The sequence below is a fragment of the Mustela erminea genome, chromosome 8 (genome assembly GCF_009829155.1).
Source record: "Mustela erminea isolate mMusErm1 chromosome 8, mMusErm1.Pri, whole genome shotgun sequence".
Classification (NCBI taxonomy): Eukaryota; Metazoa; Chordata; class Mammalia; order Carnivora; family Mustelidae; genus Mustela; species Mustela erminea.
Window position 1 is genome coordinate 2,418,478 of NC_045621.1, and position 19,113 is coordinate 2,437,590.

The window sequence follows — 19,113 nt, forward strand, 5'->3', positions numbered from 1 at the left end:
CAGAAGCTTTGCAACAGGAGCAGCCCCTGACTATTCCAGATCAGAGTGACCTCCCTGGGCCCCCACGCGAGCAGGCTTGCGTGTCCAGCATCTGGAACGGCCCCGGGAGGCCGTCGCGGGAGGGCGATGGTGGCTCCGCAGCTGCGGCGGCCAGAACAAAGGCTCACACCTACAGCAAGGCAAGAAACGGACGAGGTCGTGTCCTGTCCACTGACTTCGCAGATTGCTCTTTGGGAACGAGCTGTGCCGATTCTGCCTCACCAGCAAGACTGACGAGGCTGCCGTGGCCTAGGATCTGCCCTCGCCCTGTTTTCCTCCTCAATCTCGTGTCATAAATTCAATTAGAATGCTGGCTTCCAGTACCTCTCCTCACTACGCTACCCTGGCCCTACGCCTCGCCTGCAAACCCTAGACTGTACAAATCCCATTAAACTAGAATCACATGCATTTCCCTTTTGTCAGAGAATATATAAAACCACGCCACAGATGAGTAAGCACCGAACTAATCCAGTTCACTACACTTCCAGTCAAAATGCGATATGGAATGAAAGTTCCCAGTGAAAAGTCCTCTCCGTGTTCATGCCGAGTGACAGAATTCTTTCTATGCCATTTTCATCCCGGAAGACCTCGGTGCTCATCCAAGTAGAGCCAAAAGAGGAAAAGAAAGAAAAGCATCTGAGAAAGACTGGCCTTAGAAGGTTGCTCCTGCGTAGGACTGTGGTTGTCACAGAGCACATGCCCAGCCGGTGTGGGCCCAACGGTCCCGTGGACCCTGGCCGTAGTCCTGACTCTGCTCTTCACGGACTGATTCAACCCAGACGAGAATCACAACTTCCGTTGCACGTGTGTTCTCTCTCTCTCTCTCTCTCTCAGACAAAACTTACATGTGAGCCCCAAGAGGGCAAACAGGTATGAGAGTAACTGTACGTGCAGGGGTGCTGCAGGGAGCAGAGCTTCGTCTGCTGGTCTCCTACGTCTCCTTGATGGTCACCGAACCATCACAGAGTTTAAGGATAACTGTGATCTCTGAGCCATTTCTCCAAGTCTTTAATATTGTACATGCATATGCACCTACTTTGGTGATGCAATTAGGATGTTGCAACGCAGCCAACCATAGAGCAATCCAAACTACGTTCTTCTTGGCCCTGGGGTTCTATGGGGTGCCTCAGGGTGACACTCTGGGGTAAGAAAACTCAAAAGGGATGGAGATGAGAATCACCAATACTCCGAGGAAGATGAGGGGACCATGTGCAGGATTTAAAGAGATGATTTGATGCATCTTTGTTTTTAAAGCTTGATATGTTTAAAGTGTGTCTGTGGGTATACATTCATATATAAAATATTGATGTTTTAGTAACTTTGTACAAACAGTAATAATTGAGATTTTTTCAAGTAAAATTGCTCATATAATCACAATCTCCATGATCAATAATCAAATGTATATGTGAGCAAAATCAACCGTTACTAAATTTGAGACGAGGAAGCCTCTTTTTCCTCCGTCGGGTAGGTGGTGTTCCTCACCGTTCCGAACCCGGGCAGTGTGCCTGTTGACGCTGGGAAGTGACACATCTTGGAAACAGAGGAGAATATCTGTACTTGGGGTACATCCCTGACCTAATGGACAGTCAAGAGAGACTAGTGGGCTCCCTAAATGCTCATTCATAACTTAAATTTGAAAAGGTACATCAAATGTGTCTGTAAGGTAGCTTGGGTTAGGATTGAGGTATTTTATTTCAAATTCCTTTTCATAATTTCAAACCTTTATATAGTATCAATTCTTGGGAAAACATTATCCACATAACCCTCCACACATATAAAAAATGAAATGAGAACCTGACCTTTTTAATTTTTTTTTTTTTTTTTTTAGTATAGTTGACACACAATGCTACATTCGTTTCGGGTGTAGTGATTCAAATTCTCTGTGCTCCGTGCTGTGCTCACCACAGACATAGCTGCCGTCCAGCGTCATCCGAGTCCCTATCACAGCGTCATGTCCAGCGCCATCCGTCGCTATCACAGCATCACGGACTGTCCTCCGGATGCTGCGGCGGTCGCTCCCGTGGCTCACTCGCTCCGTGAGTGGAAGCCTGCATCTCCCCCGCTTCACCCATCCTGCCCACCTTCCCTCCCCCCATTCCCTCTGGCAAGCATCAGTTTGTTCTCTAGATTTATAACGACCTCACCTTTGTTTTGAAGGAGGTTTATCATAATCTCACGGAAATCTAATTGAAAATCAACTCATCATGAATGTATTAGAAATCAAATCATTTATTTTTAGATCAAATGTGGTTCTCTTGTACTGAAATATATACACTTATTTTAATAACATACAGACACCCTTCCTTGACCCCTCCAAAACAATTTTTTCAGAGGACTACGATATTCAAAGAAATAAAAATATCTCCTAAAGTGGGAAATCAGTATGATTAATTTTGTGGCTATGTGCCAAACTTTCCATATAAAATTAGAGAAGTTACACTAGCTATACTTAAGTTTTATTAATTTTATTATTAAATTTACATAAGCATATGAAGATAATGTAATGCATGTGATTTCTTAATACAAAAAGGTGCTTTTAGAATGAAAAACCATCCTACCTTCCTGAAGAACTAAACATCTGGAATTGGAGTCCTTTCTCTATCTGTTTTGTACCCGTGTATGTCCCCATGAAATGGGGCAGGAGCTCAGGAAGAGAAGGGAACTAACCTTTGATTTAGGACCTACAGAGTCCCAAGGACTTATAAATACTGTCTTCATTTAGTCCAGAGAAACCTTCTGAAGGAGACAATAAATCGTAATTTAAAAATCAAGAAATTAGGGCTTGGGGTTGAATGACCTGTCCAAGCTTCAGTGTTTCTCATGCTTGAATAAAAAGAATAGATAACTTTATAAGAATCACCAAGCTCTGGGTTTAAAACACAATGATCTGAGATACAAGTTATGAAAGCACCTTTTAGTTATAAATCACCACTGTAAAAAGAAAACTCTTATTTATGGAAGGGTAAACAACAATTTTAAATATCATCATTGAACTGAAAACACACACATGCACACACACACGCTCAGCCCTCAAAACACAGGGAACTGAGAATGTCTTCAGACCCCCGCGTGTGCACAGAGTCTTGAGAAACATTACGACTGTACCACAGTCACCGTTTCAGGCATCAACGAAAGGACCGAACAGTGTTCTGTACCATCACAAGTAGAATGTCAGATGACTGAAACCCGTTTTAAGCTTACTGTAACCACATATGAAAATCCACATCCCTAATTTCTAATTGTAGATGAACTTCCACAATACAGAGTTGTGCTTTTGCAAATCTTTGTCAAAATCCGTCGGCCTCAGAAGATCCAAGTTAAGACACCTTTACACCCTGGCACTTACAGGCCATTATTTTTGGATCTGGTCCCCCCAGGGTGCGTCCCGCTCCCGTGAGCATGTCCGACTGGTTTGCACGGTCTTGAGATGCGCTGGCAGGCTGATCCGTCCCTCCCCCTCACAGTCTTACCTTGCTCTGGGCTTAAACAAACCAGTCACAACTGGCTCTCGATGTATCTTACACTTCAAGAGCAATTTCATATACAAATTCCAGGTTTCGACTCACACGATACAAACTTAAATCTAAAAATAAACGGGATTTCAAGCAGGAATTTCCCTCATCTCAGAAACTGCACCAACCACTTCAAAAAGAAGTGATCTGGCAGTCTTCCAAGACTCCAACATGATCCCTCTCTGCACTGCTAGGGACAGACGTCACAGGTAAAAGAAAAGATCGACAAGTACAGATAGAAAATACATCGTGTACGTCTCGCACCGGGTCACAATCCATGCACTCCTCTGAGACTGTATCTCAAACTTCTTCTGTAGACCCTCATTAATAATTGTTTTAAGATCTATGATACCTAGAGGTTAAATCCCACTAAACATCACAAAACAAGAATTATATCTGACTGGGAACCCAGCCCCTTTCCCAACTGGGGATTTTGTTTGCTCCCCTTTTAGACAATATAATTAATTCAAGTGGATTGTGGACAAACTAGGTGAATTAGCCTAGAAAGTAACATTTTTAATGAGCACGTACTGCCTGTCAGGGACCATACTGGATGCTTTACCGACTTATCTCATTGAATCCTCTGTAATCCCATGAAGTGGTTATTACTGTGTAATCCTAAAAGCTCCATTGCACCCAGCCAACCACTTACCCAGGCAGCGGGACCTCTAGAACCTCTATTAGAAGGCCTCAGAGCTGTAGTATAGGTAGATGACGGGCTTGTGCTAAACCATCACAGGAAGCACACGTTCTTAGACTGGATATTTAGTTGGTGCAGCTTGGCCGAAAGTCAAGTGGAAGGACTCGATGACCCTGTCCCCGAGTCCCCCAGACCGACTTCCTTATGGTGTCACTGCTTGGGGTGATGGCACTGGAGAGCGGCACTGCGGGAGCAAGGAGTCACCAAGGACCTTACATAACCGCAAGAACGAGTACATGATAAAAATGCATGTGCTAACTTCAAAAAAATGATGTAGGGGAAAGTCTAAATTGTATTTTTCCCACAGGAAAGAGCCAGTCATGACAGAAGAGACGTGAGGTTTTTCTAACAAAATGAGAACTGTGGTCCACAGCGCCCGAGAGTGTGTTTTCAACTGCTTCGTCTGCATTGCTGAAGGACTGACCTTCTGATTTAGGAGGCCTTTTCCACCCAAAATGTCCAAACTGACCAGTTCAAACACATGGTGTCAGCAGAAAATGAAACCCAGAGTGTACATATTTTTTTCTCTCCGTAGTAAGAGCTGAGCCAGCTGCTGTCCTGCGCCTGCTTTGGCAGGAAAACTAGAAGCAAATATGTGGGAGGGAAGGGGAAGGCGGGGTGTCGAGGTTCGCACACGCCTCAGAAGCCGTCGGCGACTCTCGCGCCGCGCTGATTCGCAGGTCAAAACGGAGACTTCACTGAAGGATTAATACTGGAAAAAGAGTTATACAAGCTTCTCTGACCTCTTGCTAGGGAAAAGAATGAATATCAAATCAGTCCTGCATGTCGTTTTATCTCTAGCAAACCTGGGAGAGGAACAAATGTAAAAGGAAACAAAGTAACCCACACATAAACAGCTAGTATTCCTCTCTTGCCTCATTCCCCCCCCTTCCTTTCTCCCTAACAGAGGCCTAAGCCATAAAACTGTCTTCAAAATAAATCTGTTTGTACTCTCACGTGAAGATGAACAAAACGTTTTTTCCCTTAATGCTAACCTCCAGGCAGGGACGAGTTGTTTTCGGTTTGGGGTGTGTTTGTTTTTGACTGGTGTGAGCCTGCAGCCCTTTAGGACCCGATATCTGCGACCCGTCACAGGGCTACTAGACAGCGAGAGTCCCGGGCTGGGGAGGGCTGGCATCTGCGAGGCCCTATCTCCTTTTTGCTTTCTGCCAGCCAGAGCTTCTCTTCCTGTGATTCTTTTCTAATGTGCTTTTCTGCCTTTTTGTAAGAGTTGACCAAAAATGTCAAGGTTGCTGGCTATTTCAATCCCAAAATATCCATGACCTTGAGCAGAACATACATGATTTCTTTTTTAAAAGGGAAATGGCAGAACTGATGGCAAACTTCTTTATACAATTTTTTCTTCCAAGGGAATAATAGGTATCTTGAAAGAACCCAGCAAAAATGTGATGCTGTACTGGGAAATCTAAATTCTAATTTTAATGAGACTCGTTCAACTAACCAGCTGACAAATATCAATGTCACTGCTTCTCGGCTGAGTTAGAAATTGGATTCCTAGCCTCCCTTCCTCATTCGCCCTTGCATGTGAGCCAACTGTAACATAAGAAACTTAAATGCTTATCTCCTCAAGCAAAATCTTAAGGATAGTTGAACTTTCACCAGAAAAGACAGGCAAATCTGATGAGAGAAAGATGAGGTTGCTGCCTCTTTGGAAAAACATAAGGTGTCACACCAGAGCTGGTCCTAGAAACGATTTTGAAGTGTGTATTTGTGCATATTTCCTTATTGTTTCTAGTCTGCACTTTCTAACCCACTTGAGAGCAGCGCCTCCCTGCCACCCCACCGAGGCCCCAGTCTCCTCCCCGCGACCATTGAGCCTTTTCCAAAGCTGCTCTCCAGTAGCACCCGCAGACGGCTGCAGTCTATGCCGCTGTGGGTCAGTCCAAGTAAACCTGTTAATCTCACGAGTGTGCACTGAAGAGCGGTCCTCTCTTTACTTGTGGAACAAAAGACCTTTCCTTTGTTAAATGAACTTTAGGCCTCCTTGTGTGGGGTCGGGACTGTAGTGGTGGTGCAGGCAGAGAACTCCCTAGAGTACTCTCAGACTGACTTCGATGATTAATTTTAGATCCAGGCCCAGCAATGGCAATGAGTCTGTATAAACACGTCCCATACAATTTGCATGAATTTTGTGATTTGTCACACTTGTACTTTGCAAGCTCCACTTCCCTAGTAGAGCACAAACACCTACTAAACTGTCTTTCCTTGAAAATAATAATAGTAAATCATTTGCCTGAATGTTTTCCCAGCTGTTTTCCCACAATTTGGGAGGTGCACAGAGATGACCCGTTTCCCAATTCTACAGATTGTGAAATCAACGCCCAGAGAAGCTGAGGACCATGTTAAGGGTCAAAGATCCCAAGTATTCTCCAAAGGCTTCCCTTCATGCTGGTGGTTTCCAAATGTGACATCAAAATCAGATTCTTGGATCCCACCTCCAAGAGGTCTGGCATAGGCCTAGAAATCTGCATGTTTGTAAAAGGTTCTCTACTGAAGCTGGTGCTCCGACAGATTCACCCTGATCAGGTAATAGTATCAGGCAGGTAAGAAGAGGAAACGCTGACATAGCGTGGTGTCCCCTGTGGTCATTCCTTCAATCAATAATATGTTCAGTTGGATGGGGTCCCGACTGGAACCAGACCTATAGGGAAAGACTAGTGATACAAAGAAAGTAGCGAATCCAGATTGGGAGAAGGAGCAGAAAACTGAAGATGAAGTCCACATTTGTAGTCTAGAGTTCTGTCTATGAAAACATTAATTCAGATTCCCCGTCCAGAGTTGCTGCTGACCCTGTTAATCCCATACACAGAGCTAGTGTGGAAAAGCTGAGGAAGCCATTCCTTCCAGAAAGCCAGACGGGCACCGCGGAGGGCGGAAAGCTCTCCTTTGGTCCGCACTGCGGAGCCACTGAAGAGCGGGAAAGCAGAGAACATTCTTCTTCCTGCCGGCGTCTCAGCAAACGCGACATTCAGACCAGCTCTCAGACCGCGTTAGATGCGAAATGCGAAGTCGCCACCGGGCAGAAGAGGCCTCAGCAGCAGCGGGTCACCTGCAAAGTGGCTCCTCCCGTAATTTACAGGGTGTCTTCAGTTCTGAGGAGAGATGTGATGAACAATAAGGGATGTGAGGGGCTGCTGGGTGGTTCAGTCAGTTGGGCATCTGCCTTCGGCTCAAGGCAGGATCCCAGGTTCCTGGGATTGAGTCCAGCATCGTTGTTGGGCTCCTCTGCTCAGGGGGGAGTCTGCTTCTCCTTCTCCCTCTGCCTGCCACTCCCCCTGCTTGTGCTCTCTCTCCCTCTCTGTCAAATAAATACATAAATAAAAATCTTAAAAAAAGAAAAAAGAAAAAAAGAGCAAGGGATGTGGCACCAGACAGCCAAAGTTCAAATCCTGGTACCATGCCTTACCCGTGTGTAAACTGCATCAAGTTATTTGACCTCTCTGACCCTCCGTTTCTCCATGTCCTGGCGCTACTATGAGGACGAAATCTAGGGTTAATCTAGGGCAGCAGCAGGCACTTGGTAAATGCTACTTACTAACTATTACAATTACTATTTTTAGTTCTAAAAGGCAATAAAATAACAATATAATATTTGATATTTCCATTTTAATGAGACGCATATAATCCCCAAATCTGTCAGTTAGCACTCTCTGTTTACCAACACTAGAAATCTAGTCTCTCTAACAGAAGCAAAAAAAGGAATTAACTGGAAGTCACGGGATAGCTCACGGAATAGAAAGAAAGCTGGAGAACCAGGTCTCAGTAAGGGCAGGATCCATGCAGCTTTGGAGATGGAGGTATCGGGAACCAGCTGGCAGTCTCTTCAGGCCCCTGTCCTTGGGATAAATGAGCCACAGTCGTTATTTCAGATGACTGTTTCTCACTTAAGGTTCAAATTCCAGAGCATCAGCTGGCTTGGTTGGGAGTTGAGTGCTCATCCCCGACCCAGGAGATAATGAGACATTCTAACTGAAACTCCTGCTAGGGGTGTCTGGGTGGCTCGGTGGGTTAAAGCCTCTGCCTTTGGCTCAGGTCATGATATCTGGGTCCTGGGATCGAGCCCCACATCAGGCTCTCTGCTCAGCGGGGAGCCTGCCCCCCTCTGCCTGCCTCTCTGTCTACTTGTGATCTCTGTCAAATAAATAAATTAAATCTTAAAAAAAAGAAAAAAGAAAGAAAGAAACTCCCACTAATACTCCAAGGGTAATTGAGTAAAACCAAGGTACTATTTCAAGACAGAGATGCCAGGCAGGCAAAGAGGACAGATGTCCATGATCATACCATCCGGTTACATTCAAAATGGTCTTTTATATAATAGTTGGTAGGAATCTGCTTGCACTTTGCCACGGATATCAAGATATGTGATAAAGTCCTCTGGGTAACCCCAAAAGGAAACCAGTTTAATGCACAATGTGTTAGAAACATTAATATTCTCTAGCCCAAGCTCCTCAAAGATGCTTAAACTTGACCTTCGATGTAAGACCTTCCCGTTGAGCCCAGTGTAAGTATTGAGGAGAGCCAGGAGCCGGCGGACCACATAAACTTCCCAGAGGCCGGCCGCATTAATTCCACTTTAATACAGTAAGCACATAGTGCCTCTCCCCTAAAATAGGAGGGGTGAGCGGGGCTGAATTCCATGCCTCACTGGAAAAATCAATAGAAGCTTCCAAAAAAATATATGTAGTTTTCAGAAAGTTAAAACTTGACTCATACAGGGGCACCTGGGTGGCTCAGTTGGTTAAGCGACTGCCTTCGGCTCAGGTCGTGATCCTGGAGTCCCGGGATCGAGTCCCGCATTGGATTCCCAGCTTCATGGGGACTCTGCTTCTCCCTCTGACCTTCTCTGCTCTTATGCTCTCTCTCACTCTCTCTCTCTCAAATGAATAAAATCTTTAAAAAAAAAAACACTTGACTTGTACAAATAAGAACTGAATATATGTCAAAGGTTTTACTCAACCTGTCAATGAATGGAAAAAGCTAGGAAAATGGTAAAACTGGTATACAGAGCATTTTGAGGAACTGAGTATTTATAAACATTTTGAGGAAGAATGTTAGAATATGATTCCTAAGTTAGATAATAAAGTGGTGAATATCTTACAGGAAAATGAAACCGTAACCACCATAGCCTCTGGGCTGCCTTTCAGACCACAGCAACACTCGCACCTTGACTGGAAGCAAACCCCTAAATTAACACGGAACTTCCCAGGCCTGAGCCATTAATCCACAGTAAGTCCTTGGAGCCTCAAATGCAGGTGCATTTCCCAAGATGACTGAGGAATCCCTGGTGGGCGAGGGCTTGTTAAGCACTGCCCTGTATGAGGAGGAGGAGACACGACACGCTCTCTTGGCTTGATTTCCAAGCTCTGGCTAATTTTCCTTAACAAGGGGATGTCAGTAGGGAGCAAGGACTAAGCAGAAGCAGCAAAAATGGCAAGGGGAGGCTTGTGTGAGAAGCTCGCAGGTAGAAGAGGTCTGTGTCCAGCGGCAGGGGACAAAAGGGGTGCAAGGATTTATGCGAGGAATTCCTACGTCAGGTTTCTCTAAAGAAGAACCGTAATGAACATCTGCAGTGGTGACAAGTCACAGGGCATATTTCGCAAATAAAGAAGACACCAACAGCCTGTGTGGGTTACAGGGTAGAATAATTGCATTTATTAAGATGTTTTGGTTGGTTAAATATCCTTGTTTTGTGTCCCATGCCACACAAAGTTTACTGCCTCTTAATTTAATATTTAGGTTTCTGTTTCTTTCTGGAAATAGAAAACATTTTTCTTTCTCAGCTCTTTAGTTTTTGAAATTCCTAAAAATCAATTTCTTGTCTCTTAAGTCTTATAATTCAAGAACAAAGCAGCAGAATTCCAAGAGTATCTGTTTTAAAAGTACTATTACAACCTCCTTATCCTAAAACAAATGTGTCTTCATTTAGGAAGTCACATTAAGAAAGACATAAAAATGGACTGGATTTTTATTTTCTAGGATTATTTTCTTCTGCTATTATTTGACACAGGGAATGGATTAGATGACCTCTATGATCCCTTTATATTATTAGAGTCCCAAAGCTCTACAATAACTAGATTTCTCAAATGCTCATACAACATACTTCAGTGACGGGTCATCAAAAGTTATACATTGTGGCAGATTTCAGCAATTCACCTTTTAAATTTCCTGTTATCAGTGCATTTTAAAATATAAAATATGTGTTAGAACACTTAGTACACTCTGCCAACTAAAGTATGAGCACCTTTAAGAGCTGGGATCCTGCCATCTTGTCCAAAAGTAAGTATAACAAGGTGCTTAGCACAGAGTAGCTGCTCAATAAATATTCCTTTGAATGAAATATCAAGAGATAGAGATCTTGATTGGAAAAATTGGCAAAATTACTGTGGTCTCTCCAAAATTGAAAAACACTCTGTGAGAATATTTTTTAAAAATATCTTTTCTGGGGCACCTGGGTGGCTCAGTGGGTTAAAGCCTCTGCCTTCAGCTCAGGTCATGATCTCGAGGTCCTGGAATTGAACCCCACATCGGGCTCTCTGCTCAGCAAGAAGCCTGCTTCCTCCTCTCTCTCTGCCTGCCTCTCTGCCTACTTGTGTTCTCTCTCTGTCAAATAAATAAATAAAATCTTTAAAAAATATATCTTTTCCCATTTGTGAATAGTTTATGTTTTAGAATATGAAAAAGAAAACAATCCTTTGCTGTAAACTTCTACATCACAGGTAAAGCAATGGCTCAAATATCACTGGTAGGATTAGAAGTCTATAGTGTTTGTTAAGATGTTTCTTCAGGAAATTTCAGGGTATCTAAAATATTTTTTTTTTTTTTACTATGTTTATGTCTCAGTTCTTTCTGGTCATTATCTGCAACTATCATAGAATGATGAAGCTTTCTGTCATTCTGTTTTTGCTGTTTTTGTTGCCAAAAAGTATTTATTAATTAATTTCTAACCCTGTGGGTCACTGTTTTTGGAAGAAACTTTATGCTTCTCTTTTAAAGCTATCTTAAGTTCTGCTTCAATGTGTTTTCAAAAGTGCCTTTTGGAAGGCCCTTGCAAAATTAAAAGCAGATGGTGAGAAATTTGTTTGTCAGACACCGAGCTATGAAACTGCTGGTGGTCCAACTGCGGCTGGAGAAAATAACATTTCATGTTAAAAGCTGACCTCCAGGAAAATTATTCCATTCTGTTTGGAAAAGGACTGTCAGAATTCGTGCTGATGTGCACATGCGGTGATATCGTAATCTATCTCTTTTCTTGCTTTTGCAAGGGGGTGAGAGCAGGAATCTGGAGAAAATGTATTCTTGGATCTGTAGAAAAGCTCCTACTCCATTCAACCAATGAATGCTATTTCCACATGCTAAGACACGGTTCTAAAACCTGGTGATAATCAGTGAACTAGACACAGAAGTTTCTAGCCCTGAAGACTTTATAGTCTTTTAGCTGCGACAGACAAAAAATAAGAAAATAAGTCAAGAATATAATTAAAGATTATAATAAGTAACATGAAGGAGATAAAAAAAAAAGTTCATGGTAAGTAGTAGTAGCAGAGAGGGAACGAACAACAAAAAACTGGTTTAAAAAAGAGAATTTACCGACCTGTTTGGGACTAAGTCTAAATTCCCGCAGGGCGTAGACTACCACCTCAGAGTCATTCCAGAACATTTTCTTCAGCGCATCTCCCATCTGTGCTTTCCTCTCTGAGAAAGTCCACACCCCTCACCACCCCCCGCACACAAACACACATACACAAACGCACTCTCGTTCACAAACGTAACCACCATCCAACCATCCAGGGAAGGAGAGAGGTCTCTTCCAAAAGCTTTCGGTGAGTAGAAAGGAGCTTTTCTTTGTCGGAAAACCTAATGAACGTCTTCTTACATCTCCTTCGCTCTAACTGGGTTCTAGGCCCGTCCTTGAACCGATCACTGTGGCCAAGGCCAGGGAAGAGGCTTGTTGACCCACGCCATCCCACCTAATCCGCAAGCTTGAAAGTGGGGTAAGAATGGAACTCGAGAAGAAAACGAGATCCCTCTTTTGCCAAAAGAAGGACGGATGGAGGCTAGGGGCAAAACAACCCAAGCCTCCGTAGGGAGACGGCCACTGACCCGAGAGCTGGAGAAGGCAACCAGGCGATAAGCCAGGGAGGCAGGATCGCGCGCTGCAAACTGCCAGTGGAAAGGTCCAAGGCAGAAAAGAGCTTGGCATGTTCAGTAACAGGGAACTGGAGGTATTTCTGAAATAGATCTTCACTAAGCTCTAATGATGTAATCAATAACTCTTTTCTAACCACCTAAGATAACTGAGTGGAAACATGTCAATCCCACAGGAACCTGTCTACCCTTGGGTCTGCTTTTTCATGTGCAGACATTTTCCCTAGTATAATAATAAGCTTTACAAGAGTTATTTCACTAAAGACCCTCATAGGGTGTAAAATGTCACACATGGTATAATTAAATAATTCTATATAAATTTCATTTTTGTTAGTTATTCAATTAGGGAGTATGTTTGAGTGAGAAAATTTTCCTTGAGTTACTTGGTGAAGATTTGCTGGAATTATGGTATTAGTAGCAGCAAACACAACTGCTCTTCTAAATCTGTGGTAAGCTGAGAATAAACAGTATGTGAGGTTTTACTTTCAATGCTGTATCCTGAGTTAAGCTGAAACTGAGTATTTTCAATTACTGTTTAGTTGACCTCTAAAATTGCGTAATGTGAGATTCTGGTGTAGCTCCGGGGAAAGAGCTAGACTGGCTTTGAGATCTGACAGGGCCTCAATTTCAGCCCAGCCTCTCACCAGTGGTTTGACTCTGAGCCGGTTGGTTAAGCTGTCAGAGCCAGGGTTTGATCCTCATTTTACTATTAGTAAAACAGGATGCCAACACCCACCCTCGATGGCATAATGTACATGACAGTATCCAATAAAATATGCTCAACAGAACATTCTTCCTTTCCTAGGGAATCTTAACTTGAAATAAGAGGCACTAAGTAAGGAAAACTAAATTAAGTAAAATGCATTTCTCCTCTGGCAAGAGGATATTAATTATGGGATAGTTTTAAGAACAACTTAGCTTTCAGGTACACACTGATGAGTGTAAAAACATACAAGGGTTTGACTCCAGCTATTGTTAGAGTCGGTTGTACTGATGTAACTGGTGCTGGGGTTCCTCATGACCTCAATGACCCACACCTAACACAGATTTTAAATTCCTAGAATCTGAACGGTCATCTCCAAAGATGATTTAAAGAAAAAAGAAAAAAACCTGCAAATAAAAGAAAGGACAGTGGATAAAGGAAAAAAAAATTAATCCTTGTACTTTTTGGAAGAATCCGAGTTTCTCAGAACTCTTCTCATACCTCAGAGCTCTGATGCAGACCAGCAGCTGTGAGAGGCTGGACGAAGCAAGCTTCGTGCTTTCAGTTAACTCTAGGAATACGCCACTTCGGTCTCTCGGTCAAATGGCCCTCCTCCGCACCCCCCACCAACCTTTTGGGAAGCGGCCTTCGCGGGAAGCCTCTCAGAAGGCAGGACTCGAGCAAGGAAAACGGAGAAAGGAAGAGGGAGGAGGGAGCGTCTCTCCGTCAGCCTGGAAGGAGGGAGCGTCTCTCCGTCAGCCTGGAAGGCTGCCTCCCCACTGTGCTGAGCAAGTCCATTACCGATTTCCACTCGGGCTTCGTAAGAGAGGGCATGGCTCTATTTTTTTCCTTCTAATTTTTAAAAACTTTATTAAAAATGCATTTCCCCTAAACTCCCACCAAAAGCATAAGCACAGAAAGTAGAAAGTTAAAGGCCTACCCAATCTCACCTCCCAGAAAAATCTATTTGAGACAATATTTTTGGTCTTTTTATTTTTAATATCATAAAAAGACAAATTATTTAAATTCAAACTGATGACTTGATCTTCCCTTATGTAAGTTTTTGTTTTGTTGACTTTAGGGACCTTAAGTTTATTCTTACTTGATATGGTCCAATATAGTCTAGAAAAGGAAGAACTCCTCTCAGACCCAAGCATCACTCAGGAATCCAACAGAAGCACTGGCATTACATCCTCAGAAGCAGTTTCATCATCTTGCATATCCCCCGTCCAAGAGCAACCTATCCCGTTTCATTACCACTTTTCCCTAACGGGAGGGTAAGACGGGTACGTAGGACAAATCCACAGCAACACTACTAGCTCATAGACCTCACTTGTCACAGGATTTCCTGCACCTTTGAATTTTGGAGACAAAGAAGAAAGGAAGCACAATGTAAAAAGTTAAAACACTTGATTGCAAAACTTCAGAGCTCAAAGTTTTAAAAAATCAGGTAGTTGCAGTCTTTCTATGAGAAGATCTACAAATGACAACAGAGATCCTGATAATTTGCCTATTCATTTAAATAGATAATTCAGCTCATATTAAATGTATAAAGTCTTATCTCCTCATGAACATTTATGCTCGAGCCTTCAGGGCAAGACAAGTGAGCCTGTAGCAGTCCTAACCAGGTCCCCTCTTACAGACGCTATTTGGTGATGGAGTCAGGACTTAACACAGACAGTCCAAGGCTACAGATAAAGCTCTTAAGTTTATTACCTTCTCTTGCCACTGATAAATGGTCACCTCTGCCCATTTCGCCTCCTTAAATCCCAGTTTCTGAATCGAAGAAATAATTCTTCCCTCAGAAGGGCATTATAGTAATTATGATCTTGTATGTGTAGCACTAGAACTCTGAAGACTCTCACATGTTCAGCTTCTCCGAGGTCATCAACTTCGTTGTGGATACCAGCAAAAGACCCGAGACCCCTGAGTGAGAGCAAAGGACAGTTTATGACTCAGAGCACGACCAGTACCAGAACACCGGCATTCGCACGAGTCTCCTGAGCCCTGACACACGGGATGATGCCAAGAAAGCTAGACGCCACCTACACGGGCAGTTGTAGCACGGGAGAGGAAGCTCACATTCAGCGAGCCCAACTATGTCGTAATGCGCACCAAATCTGGCTTCTGAGCAGGTTTCTTGTATGAACACCTGTTCCCACGCCTCCTGGGTCAAACCTGGGATAGGACTGCTGGGCCGTGAGGTTAGCGTATGTGCAAATACCCTGGAAGGCAGACAGGAGCGAAGGCAAGCAGCGCCTCTTCTCACGAGCCGTGGAGAAACGTGAGCAGTCAGATGGCGCACAGTAGGCGTGTGGCGGCGCACAGTAGGCGTGTGACCAAGAGCAGTCATTATTTTCAAAAATATCACCATCCCTGACTAGCCCTGGACAACCAGTTGGGTCATTGATTCATTAAGGATCTCGAAGGAATGTTCCTTCCCACCTGCTTTCATGCCTCTGAGTGGAATTCGTCTTTCTAACAGGAGAGAGCTGCGAAATAAACGCCGAGACCCCAGGTACAGAGTCAACAGGTCATGCCCACCATGTCCATAGTGCCTGCCCGCCTGCCGCCGGCCTTCCACAGCGCTGCCCAGTCCAGGACGGTTAGTGGAGAGGCGCAGGCGAGCACGTCCACGATTACAAGTTACCGGCCTTAGCGCGAGCCACACTCCTGCTCGTCTACGGCCAGCCTCCGGTGGACAGCGAGCTTCTTTCTGGCCCTGCTCAGGGTCTTCCAGTGCGGCCCCACCAAGTCTGGACACGCTCGGCCCCTAACGGCTGTGCACGTCGGCTTCCCTAGAAGTCTGTCTGTGTGCACACCGAGATACACAAATATACATATTGCGCTTCTCTGGCCCGAAGCTGAGTGATACGGAACTTAGTACCTGAGACGGTCCAAGAGGAGTTGAGTTCTCTGGATCTGTCCTGGATTTTCTGGAATTGGTTCTCTAATCCGATTAGATTTAAGGGCACTGAAGATCCTGCTTCCGCGGGTCACACGTGCCCGGGGGAAGAGGCCTGCTGATGAGGCGGTAGAGATGAAGGAGGCGAGGTGGCTGCTCAAGGCGAACTGCGGGGTCTGATCTCACAGACTTTCTCTGAATCCCTCCACGCCAATTCCCACTTTACCCCACATTTTTCCTTCTCGGGGGCCTGCAAATCCTGAGTCCACTAAGATTTGCAGAATGACATGATTTGCGTCTTGAATCCCTCCGGGCAGGCACTGAAGCAGGTTAACTCTCTCACCCTATTAAATTAGTTACCAAACCCCAATCTAATTTCTATCTCCCCAAATTTGTGAAATCTTTTACCGTCTTCCACTCTTATCGGCTTCGTAGTATTCGTTTATTTTTAGTGCTATGTTAGAAAAGAAAAAAGATAAAATAAAATATGTGTTCCATCAATGCTATTCAACTGGAATCCCAAATTCTTGTTTTAGATGTGTTTCAGGACTGATCCATTTTCTTATCAACATTAGACTGTATTTAGATAGGGCGCTGAGGTTTTAATTACATTTCCAGTTGCTTGTGCGCGCGCTCTCTCTCTCTCTCTCTTTTGTATGCTCGCAGGTAGCAGGTAACTAAGGGATTATACTGTCATGCAGTGCAATTATTTCCGTCAGATGACTTCCCTGCATGTTATGTGGAGGAAATTCATTAAAGAGGGACCTGGGAGCTGACTAGAAAACAAGGCAAACCCATGCCCAGAGCCTTGGAAGATGAGTCCAAGGCCACAGCATTATGGCAACCTGCTGCGGAAAGTATATTCCTCAAGTGATGCAGGACGGGGAGAGCCCAAGAGGGTCAGAGAGCTTGGTCCAGGCGAGGCTTAGCCCTGCCTCCAAGGGATGGAGGACATGAAGTCAACTGGACTGGGTCTCTATGTTCTTTTAAAGGTTTACAGGTATGGTCACAAATGCCGATAATTTTAAGGTAGAAGGTGGGCCATAAGAATTCATTACATTTTTCTCTGATGTGCATGTTTAAAATTTTTCACAATAAAATATTAAAATAATTAAAAGATGATGTGTGCCTCTTGATGAGAGGAAGGCAGAGTCAACGTGTTGTTTTAACTTGGCAATAATAGAAAACCCAACGAAGAGTTGCATGACGACACCCATGACCAGGTCTGCCTTCTTTGAACCATTTGTCCCTTGGACTCCCGTGCTCACTTACGCTCTATGTACAGACAGGTAGATAGAGAAGGATTTTTTTTTTTCAAACATTAAAGGGCAAGCACATATACCAAAGCCCTTTACCTATAAAAACTACAGTTTCTATTTGTTTAAAAAAAGATACCATCTTACATACACAAGGCATACATAAACTACAGTCAATTTCACATTGCCTCAGCATTTTATCTATTATCCTATCACAACATCAACTTGCAAAACAATGTCCATGAAGCTATTTTCTTTCATCCAGAACATGACCCAGTAGGATACCTGTATTTGAGTTTTGTATCTCCAGGCACCACCACAAAATTGTCAGAATCATCCATCAGCCACTCTGCCTGGATCGCCTCTATCCCACAGCCCCCGTGTCCCCGGTCATTACCTGCCAGCATGGGGGAAGGAGGCCATGCTCCTCAGGCTACCCTCTCCACTGTCCTAGGCTTGTCTTGAAGGATGCAGTCCATCAAGCCCGCAAGAGAGTCTTCCATCTTTTCTGAGAAGGAAAATTTTTATTAAAGAACTGCTTTTAAAAAAAAGTAAAGAACTGTTTCTGTACAATTCGAGAAAATGAATCAGTCCACATGAAAGGAATGTCCTCTGAAAAGGACGGTCTCTGTTCTGTTTCTCACAGCCAAAGGTGTTATTCTTTCCAAACATATTTGCTATTCTAATCCCAAAGAGCTCCCTTCTGTTGGGCTATGTTTGGAGTATTGTCTAGGGAATCTCCAAAGTCTGGGCTTGGAGGAAGGAAGGAGGCGTGCTGTGGCTCCTCAGAGGTGACCAGAGGCGGGAAGGAAGTTTGCTTTGGCTTTGCTCACCCTGCAGCCTGGAGGGCTGCAGACAGAGGCGGAGGCAGCAGACAAGCTGCTGGGTCTTGTTCGTCCTCCTGGATCAAAGGAAAGGTGACTATGTCCCAATGGCCTTTTCTTCATAGGTCAAAGAATTTCCCTTCCTCTCCCGCCCCACAGAAGGTGAGGCGAGGTGTGAGAGGTGTGCAGGGGCATGGGTGTGTCCGTACAGCAGTGCTGGTCCCCGACCGCAGGATTCCGTGTACGCAAAGCAGGATGAGAGTAGTGAAGCCGAATCTATTGTCCCCTTCCTCTTTCTTGTCAGGAAGAAGACAAAGAGGGAGAACAGGCTGGGAAGCAAAAGAAGACCTGGAAAAGCAATGTGGATGTACTGCCACGCAACACGCAGGTCACTTTCCACCGCCGAGGTGCGAAACGGATTCCAAGCTTGACGCAGAAAGCTCAGTCCTGGCCTGGGCTCTCCCGACCTCATCTCTACTTCCCCATCCACACACCAAGAGAGCCCGGCTCTGAAGTAGGTGAGGGACAGAACATTTTTCCTGAAAACGGTGGCTTTTTGCATTTTAGACATCGTCTCCAGTATCACTGAGCCCAGAGCTATGTACACACTAGGTGGGCATTTGTATGGTAGGGAATATTCTATTGCTGTGTGGGATCCTGGGCTGGCTCAGAGTACAACCTAAGATTAGGGTAAATTCACCTCAGAATCTGCCATGTCTGTGGTGAAAGTACGTCTGGAAAGCAAACTTTCAACATGACACATAGGTCTCCCTCTGGAGTAGGCACCCCAGGGAAGGAAAGCCCCTTTCCAAGTCTTCAAGGTGCCTGATACGATGATGCATTACTGGGTTCCGGTATTGTCCTGCTATCAATGGCCAAAGTCATCATGGTTCAGCCTCTCTGCCTGGGGGAAAATGAGGCAAAAAGTGAGAAAACAGTTTAGACTTTGGTAAATAAGGAGAAAGAAACAATAAAAAGGGAGAATGATCCAGCTGGTTGGAAGGAATG

The 19,113-nt window shown here is 44.3% G+C and overlaps 1 long non-coding RNA gene across 7 annotated transcripts in view; it reads right to left on the minus strand.

Annotated features, from left to right (window-relative positions):
• Positions 1-19,113, minus strand: part of LOC116596940 — a 99,747-nt gene that overhangs the window by 36,805 nt on the left and 43,829 nt on the right. For 4 of the 7 annotated variants that reach the window (XR_004288372.1, XR_004288374.1, XR_004288370.1 and 1 more), the window contains exon 3: positions 14,477-19,009. This is a non-coding gene — a long non-coding RNA (uncharacterized LOC116596940). Of the gene's footprint in view, positions 1-14,476; positions 19,010-19,113 lie in introns of those variants that run through there. The other 3 variants (XR_004288376.1, XR_004288373.1, XR_004288371.1) reach the window with 2 other exon arrangements.